The 16,743-nt window shown below is 36.0% G+C and overlaps 1 long non-coding RNA gene across 1 annotated transcript in view; it reads right to left on the bottom strand.

The window, feature by feature from the left end:
* Window positions 1-16,743, bottom strand: part of LOC146436271 (uncharacterized) — an 88,947-nt gene that overhangs the window by 7,031 nt on the left and 65,173 nt on the right. The gene's annotated exons all lie outside the window — the stretch shown is intronic.

Genomic DNA, 16,743 nt, shown 5'->3' on the forward strand with positions numbered 1-16,743 from the left:
ATTAATACCTAAAGCATTATTATGTTATTTTAGTGAAAGCATTAATCCAAAGCACTGAGGAGCACAGCCTGCTGGTATGCACACTGTGTGCCCAAGCAAGGGAGCAGACAGATGTCTCCCTGAAGACAGGCTAATTTGAATTCCACATGGAATTTTTATGTATTGTAGTCTTTTTTCACTGACAAACCGAAGTTAGAATTTATACTGTCTTTCCTGAATTGGTCAGCTAACAAAAATAAATAAATTTAGAAAAACAACTAAAAGAAAGAAAGAAAGAAAGAAAGAAGGAAAGATGGATGATATAGTCTTAAGACACTCTCAAAGGACATTACTTTATTAAATGTTGCCATATTTTCATGTCAACTCTTTTTTTTTTTTATGCTATTTCATGCTGAAGTGTGACACAGAAGTTGCTGAAACTCTGAAACTCTATGTATATCTCTCCTTGCTTTTGGCTAGATGACAAGGCACCGTTCTGTATTTGGTTTAAACTGGCTTCTTCTGCATGGTAAAATGTAGGTTTTGTAATTCCGTAGGTTTAATAGAATTCTTTAGCTGTTAAACCAAAGAGCAAAGGAGTTTGGAAGTGTTAACAAGAGACACAAGACACTGATTGCTTAAACTCAAGCTGAATTCAGGTTCCCTGTGGATGCTGGCTGCTTGAAACAGGATTCTTTTCAAGAAAAGTCTCAAGGTGTTCCCTGCTGCCTCCTCCTGGTACAACCAGAACGCATAGCTGGAGGCTGCTGGGTCTCACCTGTACTATGAGGGGCAGCTCTTTGGAGCTTATTCACCGGATGGATTTTCCATTTCCCTGGGGAAAATCTTCAGAGTAATGACCAAGTCAGCACCAGGGTCACTCTGGCATGATGGTGCTGTACATGAACAAATAATTTTGGCACCTATACCACACTGACAGCTACTGTCCAGGACAGTGTAGATGCTTGCCTAATGATCACTAATGAGGATTCAGTCTAATATCTCACCTAGAAGAAGCTCTGAGAGTCTGATAATCCTCACTTATTCATTCACACATTGCTGTTGTTGACTTTGATTTTCCCTGACATGTTAAAGCATTGAAAAGAACATTGACCAGACTTAGATCCTCTAAGTGTTACTTTCCCAAGGACTGGACTCCTTGAAAGAGTAATTGATAAAATTTTATAGCTGTGTTAGACTCTATTCTCAGCACACATAATAAAAGGGGCCTTAATGCCAAGGGATATCGGGTTAGCTCACTCTGGTGTATGACAGCCCAAACGTGTAAAAACTGCAGTGATGCATAGGATGGATGGAAGCAGCTCATGAGAATGATAATGGAGATGCTTCAAAAGTGTCTGGCTTTGTCTTTATCATGCAGAAGTGGTATAAAGAGACACAGTATATGTATCCAAAAGGTTTTTGGCATTAATTTTCTGTAAGTGTAATGAAGTTACAGACATTTTAAGTATCACTTCAAACCACAAAGCTGATGTAGAATACTTGAGAAGGAGAACAAAGAACTGGTGTTCTAATTACTAAACTAAGCACTTAGAAATAAATACAAAAACACAAAACACTTTCTGTGTGGTATTCAGTCCCTGAGAGGTTGCAAACAGGCTGGTTTTGTCTTTAATTTCTGGTTCTGCAGACTGTGCTCTAAAAAAAGAACTTGTCTCAGAGTCCAAGAGCAAGTCATCTGTAAAGTTCATTTTAATGATGGAATGAAGATTTTTTGTATATGTTCTCCTTATCTTCGCAAAGGTAAACATCTTTGGAATTTCACTATTAAAATATTTAGAATGCTATTTCTAGCCATCATTGCCTCTGATCTGACTACTTTATTTACATTAAATTTCCATTTGCTAAGGAAATCGGAAGTTTCTAGAATGAACATCACGCACATCAAATATCTTGGAGTAGTCATTTAAGCATTCTCATATTTAAGCAAGTCCTGTGAAAAATATAAATTTTCTACTACTCAGACTCTTCTTTTAGTTTCCCTGTGTTATGACTCAGAATATTATATAAATAACGCTTTCATATCACAACATAATTTTATTTTATTGGACAATGTTTCTATTGGAAAAGGGGCAAATGTAATTACGTCATTTTAAATAGTCTTTTAATCAATCACTCCAAGCTCTGGGTGCATAGTTATTATTATAAATCATACATTTCACAAGTGAAAAATAGCTACACAATAACAAATTGATTCCCCATCCTTTAAAGAGCACCTCTCACCTCTCAACCCCCAAAGCTCAAAAACTGATGAGTTTTGCAGAAGACTTCCCTCCTTTAATAAAGTTGATATAATAGCTCCCTTTAGTCAATTGCAACTGGGCACATTGTTGGATTAAATGAGTGGTGTCTGCCACTTTTCTTCGCCAGCTCTTCTAGGTGTACTGCAACACTTCAACAAATGAGAAAATCCTGGAATCTCTTCACCTGACCATGAATTTCTGTTATTGAAATAGACAGACCATCCCACACACTGTTACCAGCCCTTTCCTTTCTCTTCCTAGAATGTTCACTGTTTAAGCCACTGGTGATCAAGATCAATAGAGAAGAAAGGAAACACCCTGTCCTGTCCTGTCCTGTGCCCTCCTGGTTACCCACTAAAAGCAGCACTAATAGTCTTCATGCTAGATTCCCAGCACATTCTTTCCCTTTCATTTTCCACTTATACTATTGAGAGGTTTTCAGTTTTAACTGTGCTCACAACCCATAGATATCTCCCCAGGTATACAGGAATGTGTACACCCACGTAGTTCACTGGTACTCCTCCAGGAAAACCCTGGTCTGAATACCTTGCACTTTGAAATCTGCACAAGCATGCTGACAAAAGCATGCATATCTTCCCAATCAATGCAGTTGCGCTCCACTGAAGGTACCCTAAAGGTCTTTTGCAAATTATTTTTGACTGAGCGAAGTAACCACAAAGAACAAAATCTGTTCTGAGCTTTGATCTGATAACTCCATCCCCACAGGTGTCAGAAAGACTGATATGCAATTGTTTTTGAACCCAGTCATACGCAGGAATGTCCTTCACCTCACTGGGATTATCAGTAAACCTCAGGATACAAATATAGAAGTCTTCCCTTACCTGCAAGCAAACAAAAATTCTGTGATATACCACAAGGATATTATAGCCTGTGCACAGAAGGCTGCAATGGAACAGCCTTTCTGAGCCTGAGCAGAGGCGCACAGAATTCACCACCAGCATTTAACATCAGCCGGCAGTCATGAAACAGGTGGAGTCTCACAATCCACTCTATCAAAAATTGAGGTAGGATACGAAAAACACAAGCACTTGAATCTTGAAAGATACAAAGGAGGGAAACTTGAAGTCTTTCAGAATTGCTTTTACCAGCTGGATTCACTCTGGGAGTTTCTAAATTACAGGGAAACTTTCCCTTTAAATATTCCTCAATTGGTCAATAGTCTATGTTGGTTATCTGTCTTAGCCAATCATAGTGCCCTCAACAGCACAGCACCTTGTTAGTCCTGCAGGACTACTATACCATTAGATTTTACTTATAATCTGATCAACAGAGTTGGCACTGGGCACAGAAATATGCTGGTCAGATTTTTCAAAGCCATTTAGTTACACCTCCAAAATAAGTGATGAGTACATTTGAGGATCTGAGAAAGCACTGCCTAAGATCCCTGCATGGACTAGAGAGTGCTTGAATTAGGATTTACCAAGTCATAGTTGTGCCTAAGAAATTGATCATCTTTATCATCATCAGAGTACTACTTGAAGATAACCTTTTAGTTTCTGCAAAAATAGTTATATGTTGATTTCGGTCAAGCTCCAAATTAATAGATAACAATTGCAATTCTGAGTATATGAACCAGTTACTGTGTGTCAGCAGCTTTCCAGCAACAATCCAGCTGTGTTTCTTAGCCTCAGGTAAATACCAGACAATTCCAGGTATCTCACCTGCCTGGTAAGGGAAGCATAAACTGTTTCAAATTTAACCTAGAATTTAACCTTTGTTTTCTTGACAAAGAAAGCTTTTTCCTTAGGTAGTTGCTTAAATTCACAGCCTATCCTACAGTTTTGCAATGCATTCATACAGTCAGGCAGTTTCTGCAGTTCTGGAGAGCCTGATGAGGGTAACAAACTTTGAGTCTGGGGTAATAGCCTGTGTTTGTCAGGAACTTCTAAAGCACTTGCCAGCCCTGTTTTGTGATTTCAGTCAGATGAGCGCAATGCTTGTGTGTGCATTGGCCTGCTCAGAGGAGGTATGAGGTGCCAAACTCCCAGCGGTGATTAGTCTCTAGAGAAGAGTCAGGCAGCTAAATACTCTTTTGTCAATGTAGACCTGAGCTACCAAATGGAGTCGTTGTGGTCTACCCCCTAGCTTAAACAAACACCAACTGAAACTTGTCACATATGACACCTAATTTTGTCAAAGTCTGCCTCAAAAGTAGTCAGCCTTCACTTTATCAAAAAGGCTTTTGCCAGAAACAGCAGGTTAGAAGCTGGAATAAAATGAATCAGGATATCAAGAAAGCAGTGGTGCTTTTTTCACAGTGAATTAATAATTGCCATTTTCAGAACTGTTGGAACATTACCAAGAATAAAAGACTAACACAAAGTCTGCTACAGAGACACCCTCTTTCATTACCCTGGTAGGGGCAAGAATCTAAAAGAGAGGTTGGATGCATTTACTGGATGTATTTTAGCAAGTTTAAACAGCGAAACAGTGAAAGAACTTTTATAACAATTTATATGAGCTCAACAGTGATTGCATTTTAACAGCTGCTCTTGGTCCTCTGGGCCACTGCACTCTAATGGAGTCCGTTTTTCTGCTGAAAGAAGTGATTAAATTGTTCTCATAGATTCCCTGAAAAGGTGTCAGTATGGGCAGCTGGAAATTTAGGATCTAACAACTTTAGCATTGGAAAAAAAATCATCAGTTTTACATTCCCCTATGGAGATCAAAAATGAAAAGTTAAATTCTGGCAGAATCCAGGCATTTCTACAACCAGACGCACATTTCACTTTAACAAACTGAAATGTATATCTAGTCTCATTGTTTTCCATCTAAATTTTAGGTGATGGTGTGTGATGTTTATACCACATATAGAGCCATAGGTCCCTGATGATAAGCAGTGACCTCTATTTATCACAGTATTTTATTGTTCTCTTGAGTTTGAACATTGCTCACTACCGAAGCACAGCTACCTCTGTTGGGACGTGGAGAGACTAGGCTATGTATTGGAGGGTTCTGTGGAGCAGGAAAGGGACCCAAATTCTTCTTTTAACTGAAACCCCTGGAGACATTTAAGTGATAATTGACTACACTGCGTTGTAGCTCAGTTTTGAAGGCGAATACTTGTGTTGTAGCAAACAGTACCTTTGGGCCTTTGCTAATCCCTTGGGACTCTCCCACTCTCCTATCTTGCACAAAAGGCTCATGACAGCACACTGCATGCCAAAAGCACACTGAGATGACAGATTTCCCCATAGAATTTCCCATTTAGGATGTTACTTCATCCCTACCTGGAGTCTTTGACTTCCTTTAGCAAAATCAGAATTTGAAAGAAGAGACTATCCATCCACAGGTAGAATTTATTTACAGCTACAGAAGAAATCCCAGTAATTCTAAAACTTTTGTGATAAGTAATCATATTTATAAGACTATAATATAGTTATATTATAATTATAATGTCATAATTATAGTTATAATTATCTATTATAAATATAATTATAATTATAATTATATATATTATAAATATAGTATCTGTGTTTTATTGACAAAAATTGTATTCAGTTTCATTTATAACCAAAGCCACAAATTCTGAAAGAAAGATTATGTAAGCACATGTGATAAAAAAGATAGAATAAACTGAAGTACATCCTCACCAAAGGTAGAAAAGACCAGACTTCATACAGAGCCTTTCTTTGAACTTATTTTCTCTGCAAATAAAGCAGATCACATCTCATTAGAAGTCAGTATAGCTTTGGATAGAAGTGCACTTATCAGCTCAGGTGGAAAACTCTGTGTTTCATTTTCTAGGCAAATGGAATAGGCCTTATACCTTTAGATTTAGATTTCTAAGTTAGGTGAAAACTAACAATGGTAGTGCTTGAGAGAGGAGGGGGGAGTAGAGGACAGTACAAGGGAGGTTCCTAAAGTAGCTCCTTAGGGACTGTTTAAGCACAGTGCCTCGTCTGTGCTGTTGGCAGAAAAAGTCTGGCACAAGGTTATGAGCCATCATAAACCCATAGCAAGAGGGGACTTCTAGGACTGGAATAACAGAAATGTTGTAAAGTCAACAGCAAAAAATGAAAGGTCTTGAATATAAACATAAATAAAAGCAATTAATTCTATAAGCTAAGAAATCACCAGTTGCTAAAGACCTAACAAAACAGTGCACTATTCAATAACAGAATGAGTAAGACTGTCAGTGTGATGCAATGTGGAAAAGATAGATCAATCTGAGTGTTCTCTGGGAAAATGTTTCCAGAGCTGAAAGAAGTGCACCTGAGCTGAAATCCTGCATAGTTTTACCATCCTCTTCTAAGAAAAATGTACTTTAAGTACAAATGGAAAAGAGAGAATGGGATGATCAGAGGATGAATCAGAGGATGATCAGGGAACATATCCTGACTTGACAATACAAACATTGAATGAGGAATAGTTACATGGGATTTTGTTCCACTTAGTCCAAATGAACACATACACTCATGATGAGACATTTCTGAGGATATTTTCTGTTGTTCTGGCAAATACAAAAATCTATACAGAAAGGCAAAGAGATGGGGTTTTTTGTTGTAGAAAGGATACAAAATCTGAAGAGAAAACAAATATCAAATTTATATTAAAGAGGTGCTGAGGTCTCTTGCTGCTCACTGTGGATTTGGACCTTCTTTTCTAATGCACATTTCCAAGGAAAAACTTGATATTTGCCTATCTATAGCAACCACAGAACATATTTTGAAATATTTATTAGTAATTTTTTCCCTTGAGTTGAAATATCGCTAACAGTGTTACAGTCCAGCTTGGATTTTCTTTAAATGTAAAGTGACATGAATAGAGGTGATTGTGAAGTATGTATATGGGAAAGAAAAAATTTTACAATTCCTTCAACTCCCGTTGCCTGTACTCTCTGCTTTTTAAATTACCAAACAGCTTTGATTTAACTTTGGAAACAGTGGTATAGCAAACAACCATTGCATAAAAAAGACTATGCTTGGGTTGCTAGTAAGTTACAAAGGAGGCTGCAAGAATTTTTTTTCGAGAAGGTAAAATGAATTTCTTTTTAGTAAAGTATAATGTCTTGTAAATCAAACATAAGATAGCATTGTAGAGAAGCACCTTATTTTAGTTGTGAAAGGCAAAATTTTGGAAGATGAAATCTATAACAACATTAAGCCATACTTTGTCACCATTTTTTACAACTTTTTCTCTTTTTTTTTAGAAATTATTTTTTAGAATTCATTAAAAACCACCAATGTCAGCATATTGTAAAAATTATATAGTTTTCTTATCCAAAGTACCTCTGTACAATAAATTTGCAACATTGCAAATCCTAATCTGATTTCCTTACAGATTTCAAACTGAATGTAAGTACACTCATAAATGAATAATGTATAAGAAGTTTTCTATATCTATAAATAATATTTTAAATATATTAACTGTTACTAAATATGGAATAAGTATATATCGCATATTAAAATTATTTTAGCATTTTTTCAAAAATTGACAGAGAAGAAATAAAATTTATTTTGATTGACAGCTTTCTAAATGAATGTGTAGAGATATGTAATCACAATGCCTAGAAGAAAAGAAGCCTCTTTTCCTACTATTTTGGGGGATTTCAAGACTATGAAAGCAGTGTAGCTTCCTCAGCAAGAGGAGGATTATGCAGAAGCACAGATTCTGGCATGAATCCTAGACACATGGATTCCTTGAATCACAGTGTACTCACTAAAGATCAGGTGTCAGTCCTGGATCAGCTTCTGGTCTTAAGAGCTCTCGGGAAACTTGAAGAGGTTCTGAGAATTCTAGATAAGAGTTAAAAGCAGACTTCACAAACGGTCTCTGCTGTCTGGACCTTCTTACCCCTTACGTGATACCTGGTTGGCTACTACAAGATTTTTGGTTTGGAAATTTTTTGAGGATATGGTTCATGTTTAAAATTGTGGTGAATTAAGCAACAAAAATTGCCTAGAAATTTATTTTAAGATATTTTATGTACAAGCTAAAAATAGTATAAAAGTACTTCAAAACAAACACCTCTGGATATCACTGTTATAAAGAATCAGAAAAAGTCTCACTTCTTTTTGAAAACAAAACAAATCAAGAAAAGGTCTTCAAAAGTTATTACTTTCTTTAGGTAAAAATAGTGTAGCCAAGTAACAAAAAGCAAACGGTCAAAGTCAGAAGGCCTGTGAGTGATTCCTTCTGGTTCTCCAATGATTCAACAGTTGAGACATTTGTTCAAAAATCTCAAGGGAAAGAAACAAAGCTTCTCTGTAACCACATTACATGTTCCAAACTACTTATCGGAAGCATAGTTTAAATGAACAATACAGTCATAGAAGTCACACAAGTCACTAATGTTTTCTCTTTCTATTATTTCTATATCCTAAAATTATATGTAAAACCCCCTACTCTTAGAAAGATCTGTCTTTTTATCTGTTCTTTGGACATAGATAATTAACCCAGTAATACTTTCCCTTCCATATTTATATAAATAAGCACATATTTGGTTCAAGTGTTTCTAAATTCACTTCAACTTCCAGTAAGTGAATGAACAAAGCAATTCTGACAATATTTAATATTTAGTCATTCCTTTATATTTCCTCCATGTTTTATAAAGATTCACTCTTTCATCTACATGAAGAAACATTCTTTCATTAGCTAGCTTTCCATTAGAAAGTCACCTACCTTTCTACAAGGTCTCTAGTCCCAAAGTAGAACAATCTGTCTGCCTAACAATCTAATTGTCTTATCATACCAACTCATCTGGAAGCAAAGCCCACTGTAAGTGCTGTACACTTCACTGCTGAACCATCTCACACTGAAAGACTTTAATGTCTGCTTGGCAAGTGAAAGGTTTTCCTGGCTCTCCATCTGTGAGGCAAAACTGAATGAAAGGTGGTAAGCCATGGTCCATAGTTTTCCGTGAAAGCAGATCATTGTTGGCTTACTACTTTCCATAGTAGTGTTTGTGAAATATCAGTCACTGTAAATGTAATTGGTACAATGCCCATTCCTGAGATGACCCAAGCTTTTTCAGCAATCTTCCATGCCCCAGTGCATTTTTGAGTTTTTCCATTTTTTATTACTTCACCAAGATTTGCCATAGGTCATTATATAATAGTATTCAGCAGGTCTATCCACAGACAGTGTTACAATGCAAAAGAGAAATGGATATCACAAGGGCACACTGACCATACCAATTTTTACCAGGTTATGCTACATGAGAATGCTGGGAATGTGATCTGACATCAAGAAAATCCCAGTATAAATTATTCAGAATGAAAAAGTTTATATTTTCCACTGAAATATTGTCAGCTGAACTCTTCTTTGAAAACTACTTTGAGTAGGGTGGAATTTTATTATTTTATTTTATTTTGTTTTATTTTATTTTTGAAGTGTATTAATTTGAGGATGATTTGCACATTACAGGTGCAGGGGTCACATCTCTCCAGCTTTACATGTCGATCCAGCCCATGAATTCATACTACTTTTTCCAGCTCAGGCAAGTCAGGAATGACCCTATTAGGAAAAGGTCATTGATGCCTTAGACAGCCTGCATTTGTCCACAGCTAATAGAAGTGTCATTCCAAAAGACTGTCTGTGCAGGGAGATAGTGTGATACTAGCTCAGTTAATTGACATTCTACCATTTCTCTGTTCTCGTTCTAGTACTGGTCACCAAGGCACAAGCTGTTCTTGGCTATGTGATCCCATACCATTGCATTCTGGTGCATGCCAGTTCAGATTTACACAAGGAAATCTTTGTGGTTAGGCCCTGAATTTCTGTGGATTAACCTACCACTATATTTAAATCAGTGAAAACCAAAACCGTACTCCTCATGCCTGTGGGAAGAGAATAACACACATCTTGATTTGGTTGCTTTTGTAATAACTATAGTTCCTTTCAGGCTTACAAAGAAAAACAGTCACCTCATAATCTTGCAGACTAAAAGCAGAGACCTATGCTAATGAGCAGAGAGAGCCAAATTCTACTTACATTCTTAACTATGCCTCAGAATCCAACTGAAGGTGTGATTCATTTCACCTAATTTAACCATCTAGAAGTTACGCATCTATTTTGCAATTGTCAACTAGGCTACCTCTAAAGGAAATAGAACAAAAACGATCTTCTAAGATAGTATCTGAAATAAGTATGGCTTGTGCTGCCTAGATGTGCATCTCTCTTTACCCTAGTGAGTGGGATTAGAGGCTCAACAACCTTTATTCTCTCTTTACTAGTTACCCTGGGTCTTTTCAACAGTTAGCACAGGAAGATAGGCATCTTCAGCATCTAACTCGTTCCACTTTTTTCCTTCAAAACTGATTTTGGAATAGGATAAATCACTTCTGAAGTTGCTCCTGTATCTCTGTTGACTAAAAGAACCAACATGGGAAAAACTCCCATCAAAACAGCAACTCAAGGTGTCTAGGATAAAAGTTACCTGTGGACACATCTTTTGGAATTGGTTAAAGCAAACAACTGTGAATTATTTTTAGCTAAATTTTAATATTCACTTTGATCATTATTAACTAGCAGTAATGCAAGAACATTGATGAGTTATTATCAATTTAAAAGAATAAGGACTGTCCAGTCTGATTAAGTAAGACCAACATAAGCATTTCATTAAAATGCCTGCTAGCATGTGATTATTAGTTCCAATTGGGTGTCTGGGCAGTATATTAACAACTCGCATGATAACTACTTTGTTGGTAGTTTTTATGTCTTCACTAGTTCTATCAGAATAAAGAAACTCCTGCTGGCTTATGCTCCTATGAAAAAACAGTTCCTTGTCACAGTAGTAAATTAGACAACACTCATGCTGGTTTACAGCAGCACAACCATTTTACTTTACATTACTGTAATTCCATGACTTATCAAGACATATTCTGTGTTTCTAAACAATTTTTCTCCTTCAAAGACACCTGGTCTTAAATTTTGGCATGGACACTGAAGTTTACACACATGAGCAAAATTAACAAACACATGCACTGCGAACAAAGCTCACTCAGGGGCACATGCTGCCTCTACACTGCATGCTTGTCTTTCAAGAGAAGGGACAGATTGTTCATAAGCATAGTAAAATGAAGCCATTAAAAGCAAATTTTGTAAAGGAAAATTTCATATAGACACTTTTCCTTCCAAACACTCTGTTCATCTGATCATTTTCATTTGGCTTTTCATTTGTATGATTTAAAGAAGATTTTATTGTTGCATAATGACAGCTATGTGAAGAATGGTCACACATACCTAGGCAATGAAAAACTGAAAGGAAAGATGCAGATCATTTACCAAATACCTAGACTGTGAGTCAATATATTTTTGGATGCCTCAAGTTTTACCAGTGTGTGATGGAAATTATGAAAATTGAGGACAGCAAAGCTACTCCTGGTAAATTATGGTTTAGAATTAAACCAAATTATTCAAAACTTAAATCAGTAAAATAACAGGGAGATAGTCATGTACAAACAATAAAGCAAAAAGAAAAAAAAAAAGAAAAGAAGACAAAAGATAAAAGAGTGGGTTTGAAAAGGAGTTGTCTTCCAGCAAGGGGATTAAAAAACTCTGCAATCTATGATCTTAGCTTGTCAGAAATTGTCTGAAGGTCTGTTTAGTGAACAAAGAGACTTGTTTAACTCATTCACCATTTTTATCACTCGATTGTTATGCTGTGTTTCACAGCTGGAGAGTAAACATGCCAAAAGTTGACATTCTAAGTGGCTCTGAAAATATTTAAATCCCAGACATATTTTTTAAGCAAATTGCAAATTTGGCTTCCCCACTTAATAAGATACCAAAGGGCATGTGGCTCGGCCAGTCTCCAAACTGGCTGCAATACCTAGGAGGAGTTTACCTCAAACTGATTCTTTCATAGGGTCAGTAAGCAATCCAAGAATGGTAGTAATATTTTTGGAAATTCTGGTTTTGATCCACCATAGGAAAAAAAAGTAATGAGTTTAGCAGTGTTAAATCAAATGCTGCTGGAAAGATGTCCACAAACCAATTCAGTGTAAAAATATTTCCGTGTTGGCTTAACTTCTTTATCTTTTACTGAAAAGGGAAAAATATATGACCATTCATTTGTACCATAAAAGGAAAAACTAAAAATTCTGTGAATTTTGGTCTCAAAGTGTATCAATTGCTCTTTGCAATATTGCATGCAAAACCACTCTTTTGATTAAAGGGGACTTTTCTGTAGTAGTAATTATCACAGCCTAGTCTACATTTTACAAAGGAAGAGGACTAATTTCCACAATTGTGAATGTGAGAGTTCAGCTATATGTTCTAATGGTGTATCTTCTCCACAAAACAGTTAAAAAATAAGCAAAGTAATGTTTAACCTATAATTCAAAATTCTCTAATGAAAATGGCCTGGTAAAATTTCATTTGATGCCTTATTCAACCATTGGGGGGAAAAAAAGAAAAAGGAACTGACATTATAAAATAATTAAAAACCTAAAGTATGTGAAAGATGCAGAATCTCTGACCCCGGTGGAGGAAATCCTCTAAACTCTCAGAATTGAAATCACCTGAAGGAAGCGGTAACGCGAAAATCAAAACTCTCAAAAATATTTGACTGGAAATTTTTACCAATGGAATGGAAGAGGAAGTTTTCAACAGACAGAGTTTGTACAATAAACTTTTTTATGTGAGTGCTACTTACCAGTAAATATCTAACAGCAAGAGTTTATGAAGATATTTTTGCATATTTTCAATATTTTTTTTATTCTTTCCTAAATTATAGGCCACAGAAGTTCAAGTTGGGAACAACCACCCAAATTCTCCACTGACCCTTCACTTACTCAATCCAACTGTCCCTAAGCTAAAATAAGAACACTATATCTGCCAGGTCTGCAGAACACGAGGTGTGTTCACAGTGATGAGCTGGGACAAAAATTACCAGGGCACAACTGGATTTCTGAGAGAATTTTTTCTCTTCAACTCAGGCTAGAACAGATTGTGTCAGCATCAGCAAGTTCTTAAAATGACAGAATTAGTAAGAATGATACCAATACCTGAATATAATCCCTTGCATTCTCTGTTAGGACTAGCTGTAATGCAGATTCACAAAACTGGCATTGATTTTAAACTCAAAATTGTCACCAGATTCAAGTTGAAGTGTTGGCTTTTTTCTTATTTCAGAGAGTGTTCTAATTTGGCATTTGGCATGTAATTGTTTCATAGGAATTTTAAGAGCAGATGATATGAAAATTGTATTATTCAAATAAAGATTCTAAGAAAATTTGTCTAAAATCTCTCTCTTCACCTTTGGTTCTGGAATGGATGAAAGTTCTTCAATTTTCAAAGTTTATAAAGCTAGAAATTTGCCAAAATATATTTTAAATACCAATGGCTAAATATGGGTAACCTTAACTGCAAATGAGTGTAATACCCATTGTCTTCTCCTCCAAGTTTTCTCCAGAAGATGGTATTCAAGACCAATTTTGTCAACAATTTTCAGATTCAGTAACCTGCCTGATAAAATAAGTAGTGAAGATTTTAAGTAATTTTAGAAAGGAAGACAAGTAAATAAGGTATCTTAATGTTTTTTTTGTTCTGGATGGTGTTTGTCAGATTCAATATAGCAAACTCTTTCACTTGCCTTGTGTCTTACACTTGTATTTTCCTTACAGTAACTATTCATGTAGTAGAATGACTTGGCAGAAAGTAGAAATGCTGTAAAACAACTGTGATTTTATTATTCCTCCATTTTAATTACTGTCATAGACTGGTATTTTGTGGGCTGCTTCTTCTCACCAAATTTTAACATTTCCCTTATGTGCAGTAATATAAGTGATGTCAGCAACTGATAGACTCACACGCTGCAATACATTGATTACAGAGTGTCACTAACATTTTTCAAATCATTAGACTTCTTTCGAAAATTCTGTCCACAGTCATGTATTTAGTGGGAAAGAAGAAAAAGGAGAATGAGTGAATGAGTGAACAAACAAAAGAAAGAATGATAGTTGCAAATAGAAGACATGTGAGCTCAAATTTTTTAGGGTAATTAGAGAATTTGATACCTGTGAGAAACAGGTCACATCAGTATTACCTACAGGTGGCTCACTGCAGTGTATTTACACTATCAGCACTTCTCTAATATTACTGTAGATTTCCTGAGAAGAAAAGCGATGAATTAAAGAATCCTACATTTGACAAAAGGAACAGAGTACAATAAACTTGTCAAGTCAATCCCTCATTTTGTTCATCCCCTATCCTGAAGGTAACTATTCTCTATCTCTTTTCTAAATCAGCATGCCATCTGGAGCTGGGAGCAGGCTAAAAAAATGCATTTTCTTTTCTCTTTTGTTTCATGTTCTGTTTTCTGTGGCAGAGGAACCATTCACACTGATATAAAGTAAGCTCAATACTTCTATTTTAAAGACACTTAGGTCAGCTGACTGTGAATACATTGACTGCAGATAAAAGCAACCAATTTTTTTTAAAAATTACATTCATTTTTCTTTATTTTTATGTGGTTATATGGCTATTGGAGGTAAATATTTTCATTTGGGTTCAGGCAATAAAGACAGAAATTCTGGCAAATCAGTAGGGTTTTTTTTATTTGGAATTCAACAAAGAGACTTTTAATTGGATATTTCTGATCATTCTCCCCAGTATGCTTTATTCACTTAGAGGAAATTGAGCTTTCATTAGAATTTTTTTTTTTTTTTACGGTAAGGCAACAATTGCTTTTCTTAGCAGTAGGTTTTTTTTTAAGATATACCGTCAATAATATATTTTTCCTGCAGCACTAATCCATAATTTCACATTTAATTCACTAGGAAATTAAATATTTTCTTACAGAAACAGCAACATACAGCCATATGAAAAAAGAAGTTCTTGTCAGTCATAATTTGAATATAATCTTAAAATGGAACGAAACATTCTTAAAAGTTCACAGTTCACTGTATTATATACTGATAGCATTATTTGCTAAATGTCTTAACTAATTTTGGCCATATTACTTCTTAATTAATTTTGGTCATACTATAAATTCACTGAACATAATGCAAAGAACTTTATTTCCCTTTCACTTGTTCTTTCTACTTCTGCCCCGTCCCACATACCTTTCTGGACCTGTCCTATACCTTTGCTTCATGTCTCTATCTCCAGTTTCATACCTTTGCTATTCGTTAAATATTTCTCTTTTTCCATATGTATGTCTAGAAATGTAAGATAAGGGTCCAGATTAATGAAGGAGCTGAAAGTAAGTCTCCTGCTGAAGGCTGAGTACTGAAATCCCTTAGCTGTTAGACAGATGAGACTTTATATGAGTGCTACACTGACATCCACTGAAAGTGGTAGCTAGTTATGCCATTTGCCAGCTATCAGATGCTGTCCCTGAGTGTTAAGCATGCCAAGGAAATTTGTCATTCAGTGAGTTTCAGTGGGCACTCCATGGGCTCCCTTTGGACTTGATAATCCAGGGTCAAGTACAGATGAAATTTTGGATTCTTAGTTGCTCAGGATAAAACAGTTGCCCAAAATAGCTATAGAAATGAGGAGCCATGCACAAAGAGTCACTCTCAATATCCAATGGGCATTAGAACAGCTCAGTGCTGCACAACACTTCATGCGGAATAATTTGATTTCATAGCTAGTCAAAATGACATTGGAAAGCTTTGTACCAATCGAGTGGAACAGATGCGCTAAAATGGTCCACTCACTTGTCAGCTCAGCATCTACATTCTAGCCAGCTAAGAATGTCTGTCTTCATGTCTTCATCTCTAGCCCTTTCATCAGAGTACATGTTTTACAGAGTCAGGTTAATAACACCAGGAATTTATGTATGTTTACTAGGGGTGGGGGGAAATGTAAAAGGATTTGCTGGTGAAACAATGTGAGCTGGATGCTCTTGGGGGCTGATTTAGTGTGCTGCAGCTGAGCTTCAGAGATAAGAAAACGCTGCACTGCATTACAAAAGGCATTGCCTAGTACAAATAGGCATAAGAATTTCAATGGCATTTCAAAGGAATATTATAATTGGAAGCACGTTAAATCAATTCTTGAATGGCAATTTTAAACTTGCATAGTTCAGATATTTCTCCTGGCAACCTTCCCTAATGTCATTATCACTTACTAAAATTTGATACCATCTACAATCTGAGCCCGAATTCCTGACACAGTACCACAGAAGTAAATATTATGCCAGATTAAAGAGTAGCATGTTTTGACAATTATGTAGACAAACGTTCCTCTTTGGCAACAAGGAAGTCTCAGAAAATATGTAAATACTTAGGCAGTTAAATTGTGTGCAACTTATGCACAAGGGAAATAACTTAAACACACAGCCTCAAGCTATTGCAATGCCTTCATTTATGTATAGCTCAGTCAAACAAAATAGAAGATATTCGGCTCCTTCCAAGAAATTTCATACTCATTTCTAACCTAAAGTCATGTAACTTCAGGCTGTGATACTCTCTGATCTTTGGCTCAGTGCATGTGAGTAAAGAGCAGCACAGGAGACCTCACATGTTTTTTGAACTAAGAAAGACACAATATTATTTTGAGACAGGATTCAATCTATCACTGGTGA

This window comes from Lichenostomus cassidix, chromosome 5, assembly GCF_008360975.1.
Source record: "Lichenostomus cassidix isolate B80296 chromosome 5, HeHo_3.0, whole genome shotgun sequence".
Classification (NCBI taxonomy): Eukaryota; Metazoa; Chordata; class Aves; order Passeriformes; family Meliphagidae; genus Lichenostomus; species Lichenostomus cassidix.